This window comes from Pangasianodon hypophthalmus, chromosome 9 (assembly GCF_027358585.1).
Source record: "Pangasianodon hypophthalmus isolate fPanHyp1 chromosome 9, fPanHyp1.pri, whole genome shotgun sequence".
Taxonomy (NCBI): domain Eukaryota; kingdom Metazoa; phylum Chordata; class Actinopteri; order Siluriformes; family Pangasiidae; genus Pangasianodon; species Pangasianodon hypophthalmus.
Window position 1 is genome coordinate 14,795,242 of NC_069718.1, and position 25,774 is coordinate 14,821,015.

Sequence of the window (25,774 nt, forward strand, 5' to 3'; positions counted from 1 at the left end):
CCCAGAAGCAGGGTCATTTCTCTCTCTCTCTCAGACTCACATATCTACTACATGATCTGCTGAGATATGGACACACTCTCTCTGTATCCACTGGAGCACACACACACACACACAAAATCCTTAGTTACTAAAACATAATAAGTGGCCTCTTCTTGTATGGTGTGTGGTATGAATGAGACACACGCACACACAAACACACTGGCATAAAGAGTCACTAAGTGGTGGAAGGCTCATGTCCTGCTGCTGCTGCTATGAGTTATGAAGCAGCTAATTCATTTTATAAGCAGCTAATTCATTTTCTCTGTGCAGTAATGGTGTACATATGTGCTTTATGAAAACAAATGCACACACACACACACGCGCACAATAACAATCATAGTTCCCATCGTTTTTTGCATGAGAAAGAGAGAGAGAGGGGTACAGAGAGCAATATTCAGGCTAAATGGAGAAAAACGGATGATTAAACCAAACATCTCATTTATGCTTACAGCTCCTCACCTTCAGACGACCCTGCAGTCTGCATCAGGAACGATTTGGAGGAAGCTGGATGGCTCTGTGTGTATTTATGTGTATGCAGGTCTATAACAAATTTGCTTACATAGTACTACTAGTTCTACTATTTTATCTCTTTTTGTGTAGTAGTGGCTCAACAGTTAAGGCTCTGGGTTACTGACCAGAAGGTTGGGGGTTCAAGCCCCAGGACTGCCAAGATGCCACTGTTGGGCCCTTGAGCAAGGCCCTAAACCCCATCTGCCCAGTTGTGCCATATCATGGCTAACTCTAGCTTCCTAACAATGTGGGATAAGCGGTAAAAGAATTTCACTCTGTGGTAATGTATATGTGACAAATAAAAGCTTCTTCACATATGCCTAGACCTTCCACCAAAGTCATACAGTGATGTATGATGCAGAATTTACAATAAATACTATTGCCATCCAGCTTTCTCTTTTCTTCTGCTCACCTCTACATGTAGAGAGGCTGCCTGACTGACAGTGCAACCAATTACCATAGATCATTGTGTTTGCGTAATGTGGGATGAGACTGTGAAAGCTGTGCTAGTGTGCATGAAACATGGAAACAATGTGGCTTACTGTAGTTTCAGAAGTCTTCTAGAGTGTCTGAGATGAACCTCGTAAACATTTTTTAATATAGTTACCATGGATTTTATGTACAATATGAGCAATAAATGGAAAATGCCTCTAAAATTGTTTGCAAATTTGGTTGCCTGTAGCCAGTTTGCATAAAAATCAGTTTTAGCAGTAAAATTATAATGATATAATTTAAAAAACATCTTTAAAAACCCATGTTGTTGCATAAGTCATGCTTTGTCTACCATAAAAAGTATTTTTGTTATGTATATCACAAACTGTGCAATTTACTGTTTTTGCTATATGGGCTTCTCCTGACATTTCACATATCAACAATTTACTATACTGAAATAAATTAAAGCATGAACGCTACATGAAAGCTATATGGCAAAACTGCTTTTTTGTGTTGATGCATATGGTGTTTCATGTACAAATGAATGTCTCTGTTTGCAAAATAGGAGTGGACAAATCCAGTCAGGATGGAGGGCCAGCAGAAAAATCACCAAACTGTGCTGAACTCTGGATCTCCAGACATAGAGATGGGCTTCTTTGGCAAATTCTAAAAAATTATGGAAAATGTGTGTGTGCGTGTGAGAGAGTGAGAGAGAGATAGAGAGACAGAGAGGACATTACTCATACTTTTGTCATTACTCATCCTGTCTCTTCTTTGTGCCGTTAGTACAAGGTCACACACACACACACACACACACACACACACACACAAACTTGTACAGACACAGAATCCCACACCCGCCCACCTACACGTGTCCATACACACCTGTCAAAGCTGAGTACAGATGTAAGGTCAAGAGATGGAGGTATAGTCCCCTTCATCCCCACACTCTGCTATTTCCTTCACAGCTCCTTTTGTCCCTTTGTTACTATCTCTTACTTTTTGTCCCTCTCCCTGTCTCATCCTTACTCTGTCTGCCTATCTAACTCCTTTAGTCTGTCTCTCTTTTTCCTTCTGTTGGATGTAGTGCAACTGCTTGTAACATGAGACAAATTACCTCCAAACCCCTGCTGCTACCTCTCCAAGACAGCAACACATCACTTCTCTGTCTTTCTGATTCCACATAACAGCCTGGAACCAGAAGCAAACATCTCCAGTTCAAGTAGTGAAATATGGCAGTGTAATATTTAAAACTGTATTTACATGCAAAGATTTCTGTAAATCTGAAAATCTCATGGCAGGTACAGTTGTGCAGTCGGAAACATTGCCGACTCACAGATCCAGGGTAACTATTTTTGATCCTGAGCTCAGGTTACTGTCTGTGTGGAGTTTCACAGGCTCTCTGCATATCTATACAGCTTTCCTGTGGGTTCTCCAGTTTCCGCACAATTCCCGAAAAATGTCTGTAGGAACATCAGTGAGTGAATGAATGAATAAAAATCTAATTCCAATAACATACATAAACAGGACACTGTTTATTTGGTTTTTGGTTCTATCTGGTTTGGACTGAAGTAAAGTGTCTAAATCAGTCCCAAACAGATGAATTGGTCTTGTTTCTCCTAGAAAGACAAATCAAAGTTTACAGTCTTAAGTTCTATGAAGACACAGAGTCTACATATTCTATGGAATTCAGTGAAACAGGTAATGTACTGTATATTGCTGTTGAGCATGAACAAGGAAAAGCAGAGTGGATTTCAGCTTATGGGACTGTTTCACTAAAATAGCAGGGCCAATAGCAGAGTCATGTGGCAGCCCACAGCCCTACAGAGATTTGTGTCTTCCCTCATCTTACAAACCAAATTCAGCTTATGAAGACCTTGATGATTAGCTGAGTCAGGCGTATTGAATGAGGTCTAAAATCTGCAGTGCTGGGTATTCAAGAACTGTAGACTGCCATTTTTCCATTTCACAGCATATTCTGTGTCACAGGTTCAGTCACAGGTTTAGGTGACTCGGTGAACTTTAAGGCCAGTGGAAGGCTATGAGCAGCCTAGAGCTTCTAAACTCACCACATCCTTATTAAGTTATGAAGGCTGGGACACATCCACACTGTACATCCCACTGCACTGGACATGAGTCACCAAGGAAACTGCTTTAATCATCTAGCTTTTATCCTCTCTCTGCTACATCCAGAACCTTGCATTATGTGAATCAATGAGTCTATGTGTGTGTGTGTGTGTGAGTGTGTGTGAGAGAGAGAGAGAGAGAGAGAGAGAGAGATAGATAGATAGATAGATAGATAGATAGATATATAGATAGATAGATAGATAGACAGATAGATATTAGATTACTGACTCCATCTGCCTCCTTTTTAAGAAGTCATTACACCATTCTTTTTCCATCTGTGACCTGAATTGTATGAACTGCTTGTTCATTAATATATGGACAGGTAAAATGCTCATGTTCATTATTAAGACATAGATAAAGGTCAGATCACATATTAGAAGCCACATAATTCCAAAAGGTTTATGTACTTTTCCTTATAGCTTGATGGCAACAGACACAAGAGAGACACAAGAGAGTGAGAATGAGGATGAAAAAGAAAAGCAGGGAATGGATAACTTTCAGCTCCTCATTAAGCACAACATAACAACATTAGTGCTTCTGGCCTGCTGACTGAATGTATAATTCATTGTCTCATTTGCTAAAAGACCAAAAAAATCACTACTGCAAGATTGCTCTTTTGCAATGCTAAGCCAGAAGAAAACATATTTTTCCTGACCAAGTATTTACTTTTTTTTAATCAGTCTTATGTGAATGAAAATGAATACTATCTGGATATTTTGCTGCCTTGATTCAATAGCACTACCATCTGAATTTTCATCTTATGAAATGCATTTGCCAGAATTGCACTCTCTGGCAGAAGGAGAAAGAACAGGGAATGGATAATGGAGAATATGGGTTGTAAACATTGTGATACTTGAATGTGTGTGTGTGTGTGTGTGTGTGTAAAGTCATTCCACTGATTTGATTTATTTGAAGCATACCTTTAGGCCACCATGGCATACTCCCCACAGGTTGAGAAAGACATTTTTACAACAGGCATTCTTACTATGAAAGCTATGAAAGTTATATTCAAAAACCAACTCCAACCACTGTTCAGAGCCTGCCTGTATTTAAGTCAGATGTGGTGAGACAGGTGATTTAAACCCAACTAGTCATAAAACATGGCATGCAGAAAAGCATTACAGGCATCACCTTTGCAGTGGAGATACCTCAACTCACTGAGCTATTATTTAGACTGCACACTTTACTGACTGTTTGAAAAAAATGCTCTAACACGGATGTTCAAATATTGATTGGCAGTATATGCCAGGCAAGTTGAATATGGTCAATACACGTTGGTCAATACATTTCTTCAAAGTAGGATTTCTTTGTCTTATGAAAAAAAAAACAAGCCAGACTGTCTTAGCCCCATTAGTGATGCCAAGTAAACACACTGCTTGATATTAAAAGCACATTTACAGTAGGAAACAGATGAACTAGTAGGCTGCTTTTTAAACAGTGACGGCAGAGACTACTAAAACATGCATTACACCTATTCTGCATTCTGTCAGTAAACTCAGTTAGTCCATAGGTACTTAGAGCAAAACTGAGTTACATAGTCAGAAATTCAGGCACTGCTAGCACTCAGATTAAGCCCTGAACACATGACTACAGTGTGTGTAGGCTCCACTTGCTCTGAAAATACGCCTCCATACTGGCACATGTCGAGAGGAGACGACAAGTTTCCACTCATACTGCATCCCAAGTTCAATCCCTGCAAGTAGGTACACCGCAAGGATGCAACTCAAATGATCTCACAAATATGATTTTCTGAATTTCTTTTTAAAACAATAATCAAATGTATTTTAGATTTCAAAACTTCACTTCATATTGGTTTTCTTGGAATAAGGTTGGAAATCTGTTCAACTGGTTTGAGCCCCTCTGTTAGTTCTAATAGCACAGGAACTAATCCAAGCAGTTGGAAAGGGCTACAGACCTTCTGGAGGTGATCGAGGTCTGCAGGGTCAAGCAAGAGTTATTGCAAGATAAAGACACAAAGAATTATAATGATTCACAAAGACAAATGTACTCTGACTAAACCTTAAATCATAACTGACTGAATTGAACTAAGCGAGGCAAAACTCAATATGTTCATGCATCTAAGTGAGTTAAGAGCTAACTCTTGGCAAGCATGTCAGTCAGTGAACATGATTCACATCTTTCTCTAAACTACAGGAACCTTGTTCACCTCCTCACGCTGCAGCAAACGTGTAAAAAATGCCAAAAGAAACTGAATAATGAGGAATTTGACCATGTATTCATGTGCTCCTATTAATTATGGATGAAAGCAACTATGTTTGCATGTATAAAACTGTGCATGTGTGTTTCTCTAACTCATTTCCCCTTACACATACAAAGAGGAGTCCACGTGAGAGCATCTTATATAATATAAATATACAATCTGCAGTGGAACTCACACCGAGTGTGCATTTTTTTCAGTGTGCATAGCAATCACTGGCCAATTTGAAATGTTCCCATGAATACAGAGATAATACAGTTTTCATTTATTACATAGCCTTTAGGCTTTGCTGTGATATTTTTTTAGGACAGAAAAATAGAACAAAGATAGAAGAAAGAGGGAGGAAAAACAGAAAAAAACCAGATGCAAAGTACAGGCAAATGAAAGTAGAGAGATTCAGAGGTGTGAAGTGCTGAAGGTGAGGACGCACCATGAATCTGGTAGGAATGAATTCAGAGCCTCAAGATAAATGTCATTGATGATGCACTTTAAAAATGGAACGAGAAGGTTTTGAAAATTGCCCAAAGTAAGAATGTCGGCTGTGACTCATCCACAAGCAGTGCTGTTCCTTCTTATCATGTTTTTGTACGTATTAATGTGACTCTGTTGAACAGATTAACGGGAGGTGTACTAGGATAAGCACACGTGCGTGTAAGGCTTTCATCTATCTCGGTCCCATCTCTCTCTCCCTCCCTCTCACACACACACACACACACACACACCACACACACCCCCCCCACACACGTTCCCTAATACTCACATACTAACTACTATTGTTTGATTTGAAAACACAGAAAATATAATTAGTTGAAGGACTTGATATCTAGATTCTGTTATTCATGCAGACATTTATATACCACAAAATCTCTCCTTCTCTTTCTCCCCAGTGAAAACAGACATGCCTCCATGCTGTGTTCAAAGTAGTCCTGATCGATTAATTTAACCCATGGCCAGTCTTGGACAAAAGCAGTGAAGCATATTGATTGAATAAATCAAATCACGATCAGGTTTATGCTCAGATTAAACTACCCTCCATCAAATGGTGTCATTTTTAAGCACCATGGCATTGTAGCAGATAAAAATCTAGTCATGAATTATAAGTAAGTAAGACTTACAGATATCCAAATATGTATGGCTTCTTTTTTTTTTTTTTTTTTTTTTTTATAAAACATACCTAAATTCATGGGTTCACCCATCAGCAGTATGTTTTTGCAAATGTGAGGAGAGCAACTTGGCACCAAAACATCTCAGAGCATTGCATATCTGAAAGGTTTACAGAGAGTCATCAGCAAAGTGTTATAATGGCAAACAGCCCAAGTGATCTGATTATGACAATTTGAGAAACTATCGGTCACTCTTGAGGGAGCACTGTCTAACAAACTGTAAAATAGTTGGGGGGAAAATATATACTTGATCTTCAATATGTCAGAGATCTGGCATGCAAAAAACCCCCAGGCAAATTAAAAATCATGAAGTCTTGTCTATACTTTGCTGGAAGCTATTTAAAATGAATTCGGAAGAAATGAGACTTGATGACGATTCTTCCAAGGACAGCCATGGAATCCGGTGGGGAGTCGACACCTGCCAGTCAAAGGCAGGTCTGATATGTGCCAGTCAGATATGTGAAGTTCTTTTGAAAAGACAGTGGATAGCTCGGAAGCTGTCATGGGGTGGAAACAGGCAGAAAGTCAATGAGTAAATGCTAGTGGCATTATAAATAGAGGTTTGAAGAATTCAGAGGAAAATACACTGTATGTGAGACATGTCTGTATTATTTATTTGAACCGTGTGTTAATTATAAAGTTGCTTTGATTAGATAGAAGTAATATCACATTTCCCCATTGTAATAAACATACTGTAGTAGCCTACAGGATGGAGAATACAAAATAAAATAAAAAGAGCCAAGCATGACATGAATGATTTTCTTTTGTTCTGTTTTGCCACAGAATGGAGCAGAACGGTTCTGCCATTAAAAAATGTGTTACACAAACTTATAACGTGATATAACACAATCTCTACACAATACACTGCCACTATGTCCACCGACACATACTAATACAAGTTATCACTAAAAAACATGACAAAAAAAATTTTTTTTTTCCCCTAATCAAATAGGAGATGAGCCAATCGATATATTAATGGAATGATTTGTGCAGGTATTTTGAACTCTCTGATATTAAATGTCACCACCTTGAAGCACCGCCCCTTCCCCCAATCTGACGTGCACTCAGGACTTGCAGGGCGTCTCTGCTTTCTGTCGAGGTAAATGGAGAATGCTTTGAGTTCATTAATATAAAATGCATCACTATATGTTTGACTAATATTAGCCAAGTATATAGTGGACACTAGTTAACTATATTTATTAGTGATGCCACCAAAATGTTTTGACCAAAAATGGTCTAAACAATACGCCTTCGAAGAAAAGAAAAAAGTATGAAATATTTGACCAAAAAAGAGCTCAGACCCTGGGAAATGACTGCCATGTGAACAAACTGACAACCGATTTGTAAAAGAATTACGCTGAAAATGTGCAGTTATTATTGGTATTTTTACTGTTTATTGCACGCTACTATGGAAATCACCTAAAAGTCCACCTTCCAGCCGAGTTTTCGCAATTGCCACTACCGGCAATCTGTACACATCTGCACACCTGATAACATTATTACTCTCCCCTACACTCCTTAAACCTGAAATGGGAGAAATGCTCATTCCCCTGTCTTTCTTAGACTATTGCTTCTGGATGATTAAATTGTTTATTGTGATTTTTAAAAATGGTAACTTGTAAGCTGGGAAAAATCAATATAACAAAGCTTAGTGTTACATAAAGAGGCTACAATATTTCTATACAATCTTTTTTCTACCCACATTCTCTATCAGACCATATAGCATACTGTACATAAAACTCCTTATTCTTTAGTTAGTCATTGTTTGAGTCAGGTATTCATTCTTTGCACACATCTTTTTCTGATCCTGGTTATTTATTTATATCTGTATTTATTTTTCATTTGCCCGAGGCAGGGCCTCTTGGAGGTGAGAAAAGATAAAACGTGAAACACTGCAGGCTTTCACAAACAGCCCAACACCCAACAGAGAGACGTCCACACTGTTCCATGCCAGCACTCAGCACTGACAACAGACAATAGAAGATTGTCTTTCTGCTGCTCTTGGATCTGTTTCTCCAAATGTCATCCATATAAGACTCTGGAAACCTTCTGATTCCAGACTGAAGTGAAAAGACAAGCTCAGGATGCAGTGTGTAAATCATACAATAGAGAAAGAAGGGATACTGAATTCACAAGTGTGTTTTACCCATAAGAAGTGGATCTGTATCCCACATCATGTAACTCAGGTCCCAGGTGGATAGCCATCCTCCCAAACCCCTCGGCTGTAAAGTGCCAAACAGCTTCTCTGTAGTCCTTTGGGAAGACAGCTAATAAGATCTGTTTTAGTTCACTAGGTCACTTATCCTTGGATAACTACTACTTTTGTTTTCAGTCAAAGGCTTTACAAAGACTTCATGCTCATGAGGTTCGGATGCTATTCTTAGCAGCAAACCTAAGCAGGTAGCAGATGGAATGTTTCTGTTGTACAGTCACTGCAATAATCATAGGAAGCTGCTATATTCTGGTTTTAATTACGTACGACAGAATAGTAATGTTTTATAATGGCCACATTACCAAAATGGCCATTCTATGGATTTATAAAATAAATTACACATCCTCTTAAATGCTGGTGCTGCTGAGACCTAGGATTTTTGAAAGTGCTGGGCATCAAGATATTTTCTACTCCTCTAATTGCTAACATGCAACTCCACCAAAAGGAACCAGTCTAAAAGTGTGCATGTTACATGTCAGGTGTTCATGACACATTCATTACAACAGCCTGCTGCCCATTGGCTTTGCCAGTGTGTTCTTACAGTGTTGGGACATAACAAGGTTGTGCCAAATATAAACATAGCTTAGTTCTCTGCAGCAGAGAATCAGCTCTGAGCTCTTTATAAGAAGTAATAATTTAAATATCTCTATGCTTGTCTTCTGGTTTAAAAATAGTGTGTAGTTAGAAGGGCTGTTCAATCTCTATAGGAAAACCGGTCCACGCTGACAAGTGCTTCTCAATTCCAGTTCGGGGAAACCTCAACCCAGTCTCCTGGAAAAATATTCACATACAGCTATGTGAATGGCACCCTGTATACAATGAATATCAAAGTTCTGTCACAACTTTCACTAGACTACTCTGCATGTTCAGCAATTCACAAGTGCTCTAACCACGAACACATCTCCCCTATGCTATTTCAATAAGATTGATATGTAATGAATACATTTACCTTATTTTAAAACCTACTGAGCCCACTTGATGGGATTTAGTGTGACACGTAATTAGACTTAAAAGGCTCATAAAATAAAACTAATAATCCTCTTCTCAGCACTGGTTAAAGAGAATCGAGCTTGCAAGTCATGTAGTACATATTTTTTAAAATGACATTTTAATTCTTATTCATTTGTATGTGAACCTGTTTTCCATGAGACTGGTTTGGAAATCTCTATCCAATTCAGAATTTTCCCTTCTCTACCACATCCATATTAACTCAATTCTTAATTATTGAGCCACTTGTTAGTGGAGTCAGGTGTGTTAGAGCAGAGCTCAAGTCCTACTGAGCTGTGTGTATGTGTGTGTGTTTACATCATGTGGGTGGTATGAAAATGACTGCTATTCAACTGAAGAGTGAAAGCTGCACTGTGATAGATTTTAATGAAGTTAAACACAACAGATTTATACACCACTATATTTTCCAAAGCATATGATGTTTATATAAATCGTTTTTCCTTTCTCTTCCTTGTAAGCCACAGAGCTTTAATGACACTGATTGATTAATTGGCTTCAGAATGGCTTGCTGGTAGCTGGTTTCCTTCTAATGAAAAGTTAGATAAATAAGAAAGATATTACTGAAATACTAATTGGTTACCTTTAGGGGATATTCTAAGGTGTCTTTTAAAACAAGTGGTTCAGTCAAGCTAATTTTGCAATTGATTTTGCAATTACTTTCCACAGCACAATCTAGTGCTGATTTATAGCATTTGATTTGCTATAGGATGAACTTTGCCAAATAGTCATGGCACATAGCTTAATAATATCTTTGCAATATCCTTGTTTTTACTATATTATGATTATATTTTACTGTATTGTGAGGATATATTGTAAATCTTACTGTACTATGTGCACTTTAAGTAGTATGTTCAGATCCACTGTAGTATTCTAATTGGACCTGTAACAGTTCTGAGAAGTCAGGGAAGTTTGCGCTTGCTTGATATTCTTGATGGCGTTGTGTTTTACACAACTTTTTTAACAGACAAAGCAAAATCTATGTGACCATAGGTGAGTGAGTGGAGGAGAAATGGTCTGTTCTACAACAACATACTGATTCAGATCTTGGTCAGAAGTCACAAAGTCACGACATCCACAATGAACCAACAGATTTGTTGTTTGTTGATTCAGTGACGCTACGTCTTTTCACTTTTGAAATGAATCAGTTTTCTTTGTATGCAATTATCAATGCCATGTACATACCTCTATTCAGTGCATATTTGTCGCTGGAAGACACTGGGTTTCACTACACCATACCAACAGATTTAGGCTGCTAATATTCATAAGAGTAGCTGCAGGGTGCTTTTACGTAACAGGATACGGGATACGGACTATGCATGATAATTGGTAAAAATATATATATATATATATATATATATATATATATATATATATATATATATATATATACACACACACACACACACACACACATATATATATATATATATATATATATATATATATATATATATATATATATATATATATATATATATATATATTTTATATGCTACAGTACACTATTATTAAAAAGGATTTGTAAATCAGACACAGCCTATAAACTGCTATAAACATAAATGGTCTGCTTTTAGTACAGTTCTATTATTTGTTTGACATCTGGTCATGAGGTCTATGTGGCCTTGGTTGTCCTTTACATTTAATTCTAGGCAAAAGGGGAAGAAAAAAAAAAAAAAAAAAAAAAAATTCCCCAGACTGCAGGGTGGATGACAAACATGACAAACTGAGTCCTCGAAATGTGCCATTATGAATTGCCAATTGTGGCAACACAGATATTCAGTTGTGGTTAGCAAAGAAGGATTGTTGCTGCACCAACACCACCAATTTCCATCTGCCCTGAGCTGCTCTGTTTCTGCACCAGCTGGTTCAGTCTCTCTCTCTCTCTCTCTCCTGGCTCACTTTTTATCCGTCTGCTGCAATTATTTTCAATTTATTTTGGTATTATAACCTGATATGGCTCTGGGACATTTTCTGTAATAATCATCCTTCATAATATCCTTGTACACTACATTCTTTTTTCACAGTATGTACTATAGGGTCTTGGGTTTGGTTTTTGTATGCTTGAATGCATAAATCACAGTGAAAAAACACAGAATTGACCAGAGGGCACTAGTGTAGTTCTGCAGGCCAAAGTCTTATTGCAATACTACTGTAAAGTGGTTTCTAAAAGGCATCAGGCAACCCATTTTAGGAGGGTTAAAACCTTTAAGACCCTTGTTCTGAACAGTAAACAAGTTTGACTTGTACAGACAATCTAGAATGGTACAATACCCATCGAACCAATTTGAACAGCTTTGTTTATTTCTCACTATGTACATTATGCAAAAATGTTGAAAAATCAGTAGAATTCTTCTTTGAAATGAGAAAGCGTGAACTTTCTCACCCTCCCTCTGGAGATGGAATGACAGTGAAACTGTGTAAATGAGCAGTAAAATCTAGTACAGCCCTTACATAGCTTACCTACGGATGTGGCAACTGAGATAAATGCAAAAACACACCCGCACGCACACCCGCACACACACACACAGGACAAAACAGACAGTTTTACTATCAGTAGTTTGGATTTTATGAGCTACTTATTCTCAACTATCATTCAAAGTCTCAATTTAATATCTGCCTAATGAGCTGTATTTGTCACCTACAGCCAAAACAACAAATATAAGGAAATGGAAGAAACACTGACCAGTACAAGACACTCATAAAAATCCAGCCAAGCCCCGCTCATGGTAAGTGGTCATTTGAGATGATCTTACAAATGTTAACTTCAAAAGGGCAATGAGGTTTATAGCTATATCCATTTGAGTCACGGCTCATAATGGCTGCTTGTGCCAGTGTTTATTGAAAAACTGCAGGGAAAAAACACAGCGTGTGTCTTGCCTTCATTATATCATATATAATGACTACAATATATGACCTTTATGTTCTTTTTTCCCCTATGAGGACTATTAGGAATCAAACAGAAAATGTCCAGGAGCAGCTATTTTTTGAATAAATACAGCATACGGTGATAAAGACAAAGGTGTTAAGTTTTCATATACAACCCAACACTTTACTCTGACATGGTGGAATTCTTACTTGTGCTGTTAAACTCTTGACCCACAAGCAGACCAGAAAAAAAAAATCAAAAATGCATTTTTATCATTCATTTCACTGCACAACAGTGAGAGAAACTAAGTACTAGTAAAGCTTGAAGCTGAGTTGAGCAAAAGGTTAATCTTAAACTGACCATAGACTTATTAAAAAAAAAAAAAAAAGGTCACATTTCATAGTGCCAGTGCATGAAGCAATGACTGTTATACATTTACAAATCTATACATTTAGCTAAAGGAAATGAGGAGATAAGAGAAATAAACAGCTCAAGGCTAGGAGACAAAAAGAAAAACAAGTGTGAGAAGAAACGTGAGAAGGAAAATGAGAAATGAGGGAAAGTCTGATAGAGGAATTCACATTGCAAGAGCATTAGCAGACACAGCCTCTGTCCTCTCATGAGCACAACAGGGGAGTAATTACCCAACTGCCTCCTGCCAGCAACTTACAAACAAAGCCAAATAAGTAGCCTATAATCAGAATTCTTCCTGCACATTGTTAACCCAGCACATTTCCACTGCATGCCTATGTGTGCAGAGATGTGCCCAATTTTAAACCAAATGACAAGCTCAGAATAAACAACCAAGAATCAGAAACACTAAGGACACTGTGCTCTCTAGACAGGGTGTGGTGGTATTACTGCAGTGTCTGCTCAAGAGAGGACACACTGACCTTAATCGCAAAGCTATGTACTAGAACCAATCTTTTCCAAAACAGGATGAGGACATAGGAGGACACACTGTTCCCTGAAAAATCTGGATCCTACTATCACCAGTGACCAATTTGTAAAAGCAAAAAGTGGTGTCAAATTATTTAAATGGTACAGCTTCCTATAACCCAGCATCTCCTCACACGGGCAAACAAGTTCTTTACTAGAAACCATTTTGGACACACAAACGCATTCTGATCAGTTAAATAATGTAGCATCACAAACTGGAGGACTGCCAAAACCTAAATCAGTCCTGCACAAACAGAAAAAGCAGAAGGTAATGTAATGCACCTGCAGGCTAACAAGAGTGAGAAAAAGAAAAACTGTAGGGTGGCATAATGCGTATGGATGCTGCATACACAGCGCCGTGTGGTTGGTGACTTATGAGCATATGAGTAATTCTCTTTGGAGAAAGTGGAGAGGTTATGAACACCGAAGCTTTCATCTTTCAGTATGACACACACAGTGCATCTTGTTTTCTGCACTTTCCATGGAATGGAGAAAAGAATATTGAGAAGCATTAGATTAGATGAATCACTTTCCTTAATTCGACAATGTCTTCATTAGCTCATGTCTTCTCCGGGAAATAAATTTAATAGACGGAATTTATAATAAACAAATAGCAACTAGAGAGTGTCTCAGAATTTATTTGTGATGTCTCCTGAAAGTCCACAGTAAGAAGCATAAGTACTGCAATGGTGAAATAAAATTGCAAATTCAAGTTTCATATTCATAAGATTTTTAAAACAGTTCTACAGGAAGCCCACTTTTAATGTGTCAAAATATTATATATATAAAATTTAATATAAAAATTCATTACACACCATCTTCTAAGTGAAAAAATTCAAACAAACTAAACAGCTTCTGATCAACATATACAGTACATCCACCCAAAGCCATTAAATGAAGGTGAACAGCCATTTTTTATATCCTTTTCAAATTATTAAACAAAATCACTGGCTTGCTAGCTAATGGAATTGAGGCTAGCTAATCACAAAATGGCACTGCAGCTAAGCTAAACTGAATGTGTGCTTGTACACGTCAGCTAATTTTACCTAGTTGGATAGTAAGAAGTGATATGTAAATTTACACATGGGTACCTTCACATGATACACAGTTTATCTGAAAGAAGCCTCTCACATCTAAAAGTTTACCAGTATCACTGCAAAGCATCAACATAAGCTGATAATATCAAAACTAGGTCACAAGCGAGAAATGGGCATTTCCATTTCTAGGATCATTAAGTAGCTGGACATGAAAAGGCAAATGTAAATACAACGGTGTAGCAGGTGGGGGCGTGGTTGAGTGTGGGTCTGCACTGACAGGAAGGTGCCTGAGGGCGAGCTAAAATAATTGTGTAATCTCTCTATATTTCCCTCTCTCTGTGTGTGCATCTGTCTGTGTAGTCATGAGCAGAGTAAAGCCAATAAGAAAGCTGTGAGCGAGCTAGAAAGTGGCTATGTGATTTGTTTTGCAAATATTTGTGCACCCCCAAGTTGAAAACCCAATGGTCAGCAGCTCTTAAATCAACTTGATGAAAATGAGAAAAATAGTATAAAAATAGTATAAAATATTATATTGACCTACCAAAAAAGCTGACTGAATTTTCTGGGCCACAGGGAATTCAACATTTCTATGTATGCAACAATATCATCCAAAAGATTGTTGTAACACCTTAAATCTCTATGGGAGGCTGAAGCCTTCATGGGACATGACCTTTCACCGTTCCCTTGCACTCACACGCTGGTTTACACTTCATCTGAACATGGAGTCATTTTTTTCTCCCTCCCTATTAATCGTCCCTGAACCTCATAGAAGAAATGGAAAGTATAAAACCATTGTCCATGATATAACGACTCTCACTGAGGAAATTTTTTTCTGTACTTGTGCTGAAGATTGTCAAAAGACAGATCGAAACTGTAAACAAATTTTCTCAACAAGCAATTATAAAGATGAGATTTAGGCAAATGCCAGTTAGAACAATTGCAGAAATAAAAGGGTCAATAACAAGATCAATAACAAAATAGCTATGAAACTGCTAGTGACGCAAGCAACCAAGGAAAACTACAAAACTGATGACAGATAATCATTTCCCTCAGTTGCCTATTTATTAAGTACAGCTATTCTGTATCTACACTCTGATTAAATAAATGCACTAAATAAACACTGCCTTATTATCAGGCAAACATTTAATAGTTGTACTTTTGAGGCTAAACAATTAATGAGTTACCCTCTGTTCCTATACACAGCTCATCATTCCACCTCTACCCTATCCATCAATGGAAAAACACCACTGAGCAGATATTATAGGTGTGGTAAGCAATTGTCAGCACAGTGGCATGTTAATAAGTGTTGTGCTGGTACAAATGTGTCAGGTGCAGTACTGTTGCTCGTTTATAAAAAAAAAAAAAAAAAAAAAAAAAAAAAAAAACTGTGGACACCAGGCGTTCCCAAACTATGTGCTGCGACCCCACGTGGAGTCACATGATTTTCAAATGGTGTCATGAGAGAGACTCACAATCTCCTCTTTTGTTTTATTCATCTATTTTACAAATTAATAATACAAATACTGCTCTTACTATGAAAACAGATTTTGTGTGCTACTATTTTTAAATGTTACTGCGAGTCTCATTCAAACATGGCACATTTTAATTAAGAGTGTATGTGCTATTTTCAGTCTTATGCTGACACGCAGCACTAGCGTAGGAGTTCAGAAAGAAAAATGGGCAAATTTATCTGTCCATCTACCTCTGCAAGTTCTTCGACAACATCCAGTGACTCTGACTCAGTGGAGCAACAGAAGACAAGAAAACGAACACCAAAACATTTACCAAATATGGATTTACAAGTGTGACAGTAAATAACGAGAAGAAACCAAAATGCCTCATATGTTGCAGATGTTTGATACACTGCAAAAATGTAGAACCCGGATATTTCTTCGAGAGTACTGAAAATGAGGCTTCCCTTTGTAGGCTCCTATCTGTGTAAAGCTGGATTCAATACTCCTTGCCTGCATTAAGTAAGGAATATCACAGAACAGGCCATCATGGTATAAGAGGAATCACACACTTAAGGCTGTGCTGTTATCGGAAAATAATCCACTTCGGGGTAGTAACAGTAATTTCGGTTCGAGTCGGGCCGTATCACACTAACCTGGTGTGGATTATTTTCCTGTAACAAAATGCCATGTTGTGTTTTATTACTTATGTATCATTTGAAGCTGGATGTGACAGTGGAATTGAGATGTGCCCTATCAAACACACCTCCTGACCCTGAAAAGCTGTGTGAAGAAATGCAAGATCACACTTCCCACTAGACTGGTAAGTCAGTAGAAGGACGTATGATAAAATGTTCAAATGTTACAATAGTCCTAAATTATAAATCTGGAATAAAAGAATCTAGGGTGATCAAGGCTTAGGGTCACAGATTTTTCATGAAATAGTTTGGGAACCCTTGGTGTTCAATTTATCCTATAGCCCTTAATCTAACCACAGAACTGCTGCTAGCTGGATAATTTTAGCTGGCTGACTATTCTCAACTCAGTAGTAATACTGACATGATTAAAATTCCCAGCAATGCTGCTGTACCTGTTACACTCGTATTAGTGCCACACACTAATAACATGTCATTACCAGGTCAGTGTCACTGCTGTGCTGAGAATGATTAACCATACAGACAGGGCAGCAGTGGTCCTATAGTAATACCATGCAATTTATTGGCAGGGTGGGGGGGTGGGGGGGATGAAAGCTTGTGAACAGCCACAGATGTGCTACAGTCAATAATATGGTAGGTGCAACTAATAACCTGGCAACGCAGTGTAGAGCTGTAAGGGGAAAAAAAACCTAACATCATACACAGACATACAAAGACATCAGACATAACTCTCAGAATTAAAGCAGCACACTTCACCATTTACAGATGAGTTCTTAAGGCAAAGCCCTTATCAGTAGCAACAACAGAAAAGTGTGACTACAGTTTAAAAAGAACAAAGGTTTTTTCAATCTTTTATCCTAATTTAAAGCAAGCTGAGCATACCTTTCATTACAAAATGCACCATTCCTACCATAGCCAAGCTTAAATACAGGCCATTTTGAATTCCTTGGAATTGTGTGATCACTATCATTAAAATACTATCACATCCCTTGCTACACTTACATAGGAGCATTTATAGCAATTTTCCTGACGCCTTTGAGGAATTCATTCTGCACTTGACAGTTTGTTTAGCACATTTCAGCAATAGCTGTTTTGGTCCCGAGATGAAAACTTTGGTATTAATATGTTTATTACATAGGCGCACTACTCTAGTGTCTAATGAGTTCCCTTTGTAAGGTCCTATCTGTGTAAAGCTGCATTCAACATCTAACCGACCAGTAAGTGTTAAGTACTAGCCGACATTTACAGTAAAACCTATGTAACATGCTGCTGTTCTACATAACACTTTCAGCATTTGCTAGACAACCTGGAACACTTCACCAATAAACGTGATCAAGAACGGTCTACCTTCAAAGAGGCAATTTGACTGGCATGGCGGATTATCGATTCCACAGCCCAATGCAAGATTATCTTGTTTATTCAACACCAACTGCTTCAAATAAAACATTGTATTAACTTGTAAAGAAAGTTTTAAAGAAAACTGAACTTTATTTTCAGCCCAGTAACTATATCTTGCTCTGAAAAGCCCACTCTGTCACAGTGTTTAAAAGTTGGAAACCAGTGCACACAATATAAAGCGTATATATGGAAGTGCAGAAAGGCAATGACAAGTTTCAAGATACTGAAGCTTGACCAGAAAAGTGTACAAAAGATTTTAGACATTCCAGGGTTTGTGGGTGGAACATCTGAGGCTGAAACTCACCTAAAACCAACATGTATAATTTATATGTTATGGACAGACTGGCTTCTCTCTAGCTAGCTATCCATAAACGTACTGTGAGTTCTACTTTTAAATTTGATCTAGGGCTAGCGTCCCTGACCTTGGCTGTCTACATTGCCTTCACCTTCAACTACTTGCTTATTACATACAGCTTTGCTTTTTTTTTTGACTCACATTCACGGACAGTTTGGTAGTTCGTGTTTCTCTATCAACTCTGATCATCTTGTATCGACCTCCTGCAGAACTTAAGACAATGACCTCCCTCACCCAACAAATAACAGATAAGTTAGCTGCAGTGGGACGCTACTTCTATATTGCTCACCTGCCCCAATGGTAAAGGGATTAGTGATTTATTTATTTTTTCGTAATATGAGTTTTCTTCCCACAATTCATCTCAGTTCTCTGTGGCTGGCTAGAGATGCACAGGGGAGTGCTGTGGGCTGCTGGAGAAAGGACCTCAAGATACAAGCTGAGAAAAATTGATGGTTGCTGGTGTGAGGACACTCCACAAATAACAATCCCGGGAGCAGCCAGAAATGATGGAGAAAGGTAAAAAGGGGCATACAACTGCTGACCTGAGCCATGCGGTACAACACCGTAATCCAGCTATCTGAATGCGGGGGAAGCCATATTCTTATTTTGTGTACATGCTAGCCAAAAGCAGTGCAAAAACATAAAGAGTGGAAGACTGCTTCAGATGTGGGCTTATTAGTGAAAGTACAAACAAACGCACAAGCCCTTATTATACTTGTTCATTTCAGTAGTTTAATTACCTGGACTGAAACAGATAAACAGCTCTACAATCGTATCAAGTACTGTGCCTAATACAATTAGCCAAAAATAAAACAGGCTTGACTTTCTCCATAGCAACCTCTTGCCAATGAGGCTCTGAAGAGCACTAGGTTCCAAGATGCAAATAATCATGGGCGATTTTGTGCACAGACGTGGTGGGGGAGTGAGAGGTGTCAATTGTGTCACTCATTCTGTTATGCACATACTCACTCGCACAGATATAGGGACAACACGAAAGACGTGTCTCATGAGAACAAGCTAAACATCCAGCACAGAAACAAAGGAAGCTGCTTCCCAGACAGTCTCTGGGGAGCTAAAGTCTGTTCCAAAGCACACTTCAGCGTTCCTTGATGAATAGCTCCAGATGGGTAAATATCGAGGACAGAAGAGGACTGAAAACTTTAATTTGGACTATAAACAGACCTACTGGCAATGTGTTCTGTGAATTGTGCAGTTCATTAAATACAAAACAAATGTGTGCAAAACATGTACGATGCCTGTTTTTAATGTTTAGAAGAAAGATGTTTTAAATATACTGTGAATCAGCCACACACACATGAAATTCTGAATTATAACAAAAAATGTCTAAATTATAACATAACTAACTCTAAACAGAAAATAACTTTATTCCTACTTTAAATAACTTAAACTCCTGAAACAGATGTCCTGTGGAAATTTATGGCAAGCTTTCTATCTTCTATTTAATGTGACTAAGCAAGCTAACTGTTTTAAAGCACCATTGTCTTTCCCAAATCGAGAAACTATTTAACAGTTAACAACAACAGCCATTTAATAATATTTAGCCAGATTTAATTTGGTTTTCAGCTTTGTTACTTTCCAAACATTTCACTGTACATGCTATCATAATCTACTATAAAGCTGGGACACTTACAGTACTTCTGTAACAGTAACTCAAATTGGGGTCCTTTAAGCAGCATTTCATTATAATGACCATATGATTTTCTGAGAAGATTCTGTTTTTCCTCTCCAGATTTTCTCCCTAATTAATTTGCTAATTAATTAATTAACTTGATCTTAATTTGAGGATTTTCTGTTAACAATGACCATTTAGAAATGGCACAAAAACATTCAAATGGAACATACAAATTTTACAATATTTTGTAAATTAATTAGTTATTTATTTTTTTGGAAAGCCTCAGAGATATGCTTCTCTGTGCAGTGTGCCATCTGATTGAGCTACCACATATGAGCTCCTGTATATGGAGAAAGCATATTTCTTTTTCATGTCAGCGTATTGTAGATATATACTGTCATTCAGAAATAAGCAGCAATGTTAACTTTTTTCCCCAAAAAAGACTGAGAAAAATATATATCTACCCATGTCCAAACACTGTGGGCTTGTTTCACGTCTTTTTTTGTGTGTGTGTGTTTTTTTTTTTTTTGAGTGGGAATTTTGCTGAAACCTTGCAATATTACATGAGGTGTAATAAACATGTAAACGTAATCAATCTCACACTTCCGCCTCTGAAAAAGTAGCTCCCACTTACTCTCCCATAAAATAAATTTGTGATTTGACTGAAAGACCAATGTACAATGATTCCACATTGCCATCTCTGGTACCTTGACTATAGCTAACCTTTTCTTGAATGGCAGAGGTTTGATTCCAAAGGTGATGTCAATGCAACAATCAACTACCTTTGGTATTGCAAGGAAATACGACACATTCAAGGAATATGTGAAACAATAAAAACTAATTTTAATTTAGCAAGACATCAAGCAGTAAATAGCAACCTTTCATAGCTTACTTGATGGTAAAAACAAAAGGCCTATTTCTAAAGATAAGACTAGTCAACAAAAACTCAAATTACTCCCTGGAAATGCAATGGATTTAGAAAGCACCAGGCATATGTCCAAATGAAAACACTCCTTCACTTGGTTCACCTGTTCATGACATTAAATATTCACTGTATGACTCACTGCTCCATTTTTGGACTCCTATAAGAGAAACGTGCCATCCTGAAACATGACATTTAAAGCCTTCTCCCTTCCAGTCATTTCTGCATATATTTTCTCTACCAGTCTTCACCCAACATGGGACCAACAGCTCAGTGCAATCACTCAGGGACTAATGATACTGTAATTATGGCCCTGAATAAACACTTTCATCCTCTCTGGGAACCCATGTGGTTTGATGGAGGAAGACAAGGGCTTTTGGTGACCACTGACTCATCTGCTAATCTGACCTTCCCTTTGTTTCTCTCCATCTAAGCAAACACACACACACACACACACACACACAAACAGCACTTTAGATATTTTTAGAATGTGTTTCTGCATTGCCTTTAATATATTCACACTAACTCCTCATTAAAGTCCCTTGATGGTAATCTGGCAAGATGAAGACCATCATCAGCCCTCCAGGATGAGTTACCCTTACAGTGGCTACACATGGGCATGCATGCTTCACTCATGAACGACCATGTGGATGCCTGATTGATGTTGCTTAGTAACAGGAGAGTGCAGGACCTGATTGTCCTTGCCACATAATGGGAATGGGCAGACGTCTAGGCAAAGATGCCGAACATAGACATGACCCTTTGTTACAACAGCACACTGCATATTTGCTCTGCATCACTTATAGTGGGTTCAGAGTCATTCATACACCTTAAGTTTTTGTACATTTTATACCATTATATGACTTTTTGCCATTAATCTACACACAGTAATAATGCATATAATATACCATCCCATAGGAATGGTATTAGCCAGTTGATGAGCTGAATTCAATTTTGTCTGATCAGACCAGAGAATCTTTACCTGCATGCTCTCAGAGTCCTTTAAGTGCCTTCTGTATGCCTTTTATTCACTAGTGGCTTCCGTCTAGTGATTCTACCATAAAGGCCATATTGATGGAGTATTTCTGATATGGTTGTCCTTCCGGCAGGTTCTCCCATCTCTGCAGAGCACTTCTCAGTCTCTGTTAGAGTGGCCACTGGGTTTCTGGTCACCTCCCTTCCTAAGACCCTTCTACCCCGGTTACTGAGATTGGTTGGATGGCCAGCTCTAGTAAGAGTACTGGTGGTTCCAACCTTCTTCCATTTCATCACTTCCAATGATGGAACTCACTGTGCTCCTTGGAACATTCAAAGCTTTAGAAATGGTTTCATACCCATGCCCAGATCTATGTCTAGATCACAGAGGCCTACAGATAGTTTCTTGCACTTCATGGCTTGGTTATTGGTGTGTATGCCACAAGTGCATGCCTTTCTAAATCATGTTCATTCAATTGAATTTGCCGCAGGGGGACTCCAGTCAAGATATCTCAAAATAATCAAAGCAAACAGGATGCACCTGAGCTCAATCTGGAATTCCTTTAGAGTCCAAATACTTCTTAATCTAAGTGAGATATGTTAGTTTTGATTCTTAATAAATTTGGAAATAAAAAAAAATTCTAAAAACATTTTCACTTTGTCATTATGGGTTATTGCGTGTAGATTAATGGCAAAAAGTTTAAAATTAGATATTTTAAATAATATTTCCATTTTAAATTAAATCTATAACACAACAAAATATGCAAAAACTGAAGGAGTACATTCAAAACCAACTGTTTTACTGTCTCATTCATATAAAAAAGAACAGTGAACACCAATATGAATATTTCTCTCTGGAGGATATGTAGCTCATGGCGCACTGTTTCCAAAAAAAAAAAAAAAAACCTTTGGCAGCGAGGCTTGACAATGATTTGAGGAAATCAGAAGATTTTTTTTTAAAAAAAGCTAATGACAGACAGAGAGAGACCTAAAAAAATGACGGCCTCCTATTTGTCATCACCAAGATCCTTCAAGCTGTCAGTGCAGACTTCAAAAGTGGAATAGAGCTGTTTAAAGTGCATGTCCATTTGATTTCAGCTTTACAGAAATCTGTACTGTGCATAGCACGAAACAGGCCATTGTTAATATACCTTTTGTTGTTGGCATATTTGTCTGCACTGGAGTATGTGCCAATTAAATGCATTCGAAGACTTTACGAATTGTATCTTGAATTGTATTTTAGCTCATACGATCTAATAGTTCATAAAGAAAAAGACAACACACTAGACCATATACTTCAATTAAGATACCCAGAAGAGGGGGAAGTTAGCTTTTGCCTAATTATCCTTATGGTGACAGTAATGAGGCAAGAAGACAACATGAAAAGGAAATATGATGCTTATCCATCAACACATGCAACACACGCGCACAAAGAGATTGTAAATTCTCATCTTCCCAAAGTAGATTTTAAAGATAGATGGGCTTTTCGGTATCAAAACGAAAAACTATTTTTGAGCTCTGCATCATCAATTACAATACTTTAAATGAGTTACTGTTATGTGTGTGCTTCTCTGCATGTGCGTAATGGACATCCAATAAGCTATTGTAATCACGTAATTTTTCCAAGCCACCCTCAAAAGTATGTTCCACAGAGTAATGAATGTACGATGGATTAATGCAATTTTTCTTAATGTACATGTACGTTTACAGCATTTTTGAGCAGTGCAATGAGAGTTGTGCCGTTTTGCAGGTACAGTTATAACACAGGAGCCCTTCTGGTTTCAGTGAAAATGTGCAGGTTTCGCTGATGATATGGCTAAACTTGCACTACATAAAAAAAGCAAAAATACAGATGATGCTATGTGGAACGTTTGTAATTGTATAGTATGTCTTTGTATACTGCAGCATTACAATTTCTCATCACAGGAACTAAGAGGCCCACAAACCTTAGGCCATATATTGTGTATCGACACAGTGACTATAGTACAAATAATTTTACTGTGAAACTAGAAGTGTTTAGCTGAAGTAGGAAACCCAAAGGAACCTCATCTGGCTGATTTCATTTTTCAGTTCTTCCATTATTTTGTGATTTAAGTTTTGACAGAAAAGCCTTTGCTTTAGATGTTTGTTTCTTTTTATTTTTCTGTGGTATTCAGGACTGTTACTCACTGATTCATTCACTGTTTATTTTTGCAATTTCTTATTGTGTAAACTTTATTTCAGCAAGTTTTTACTGTGCAATGTGATCTTATGTTTCGTTTGTTTTACGTGAACTGAAGTGCTTGCTTTAATAAACATATTACTATTAGACTCTTACGTTAGCAATTTTTATTCTTTTGAATTTATTTAAAATGTAAATTTGGCAATAACAGATTTAAAACAACAATATTACTGTTAAATTGCAGCAGTGTTTTTTATAGTAATATACTGATATATAGTCCAGTACAGTAGGTATACTTTAAATATTAATTACAGTAAAAACATGGCTACTCCACAGGTAGTAAATGATTATAAATTTACAAGGTGCTTTTTATATTCTATTCCCTAAACCAGAGATATTCAATCTTACCCGCAACGAGACGATGTGTCTCCAGGGTTTTTGTTTTTCAGTCACATAGGAAACACAACCAAGAGATGTCTGAATAGAAGTTGCTTGAAGAGGAATCAGGTATAAGTCATACCGGCCCTTTTTGTAGATAAGATTGAAAACCCCTGCCCTAAATCATAATATCCCATTTTTCTTGCTTCTTTATTTAGTTACCCAAGCTAATCCAAGTTTACAACATATCTGCTTTCATACAACTCAATACTAGATTCCATAAGATCCCCAACCTGCAATTTTTCTTCTTTGTTGGTCTCGCCAATATAAATTTCACCAGCATTAGGCACGTAACCAGGGGATAGACATTTCTAATTAAAATGTTAGCATGGGAATAGGAGACATTGCCATTGCCACCCACAGAATAATTGTAGGTGGAATATATTTTAAATGTTTTGATTTTATATGGGTGTATTCAAAACCGAGCGCTACGCTTACTTGAACTGCAAAAGGCGTGCTAAAAATAAACCAAAATCGTGGGCTGAAAACTTGAAATAGCAAATTGAGCACTAACAGAGAAATCTTGCACAAGCTTTATGAACTCCTCACTCCTTTTTGGTATCCTGTAGCCACATTAATCTAAACTGTGCATGTCTTACTACAGTGTGTGTACAAAAGTGAGAAAACTTTTAATGGCCTCTCCAGGCTTCCATACCATTTCCTTCAGCCAATCACTGTCTCGTTGATCATGAATTAGTGTCTTGAAATATTCTGCCCTTTCAAGGCAAAAAAAAAAAAAAAAGAAAGGTATCTCAGAAAACTCATTCAAGTTCTCAGGGGCATCTGATAAACTGTATTAGCACCTTTGGATTTGTCATGATTAGTAAATCTGGCACATGTCTTCTTATCTTGGATTTGAATGATGATAAGCGACATACAAAGAACAAGACTCAGGGGACAGCTGTTCAGTTATCATTACCTTTTATCGAGAGAGAATCTTTTGAAGCTTTTAAAGTTCAATATTATTTTTAAAATTATTTGTTGGTTAGCTTAATATAAATTATAACTATAAATACTAAACTAGGTAACTAAAAGAAACATTATTGTAAATTTTCCAAATATAAAATACTTGCCTTCCTAGTCAAACTGCTTTATTCTGGTCTTATACTATATTCTTTAGCTCCCTTTAGCCAGAATTTTGAAGTGGAAAAGAAAGCTGTATTTAGTTCCATTTCTCCTTTTGCTATGCTTCTCCTATACACTTTCTTCTATTATTCAATCTATCATGCACTTA

At 37.5% G+C, this 25,774-nt stretch overlaps 1 protein-coding gene across 1 annotated transcript in view; it reads right to left on the minus strand.

Moving 5' to 3' along the window:
- The window catches only part of furinb (furin (paired basic amino acid cleaving enzyme) b), an 88,609-nt gene that overhangs the window by 44,003 nt on the left and 18,832 nt on the right, over positions 1-25,774 (minus strand). The gene's annotated exons all lie outside the window — the stretch shown is intronic.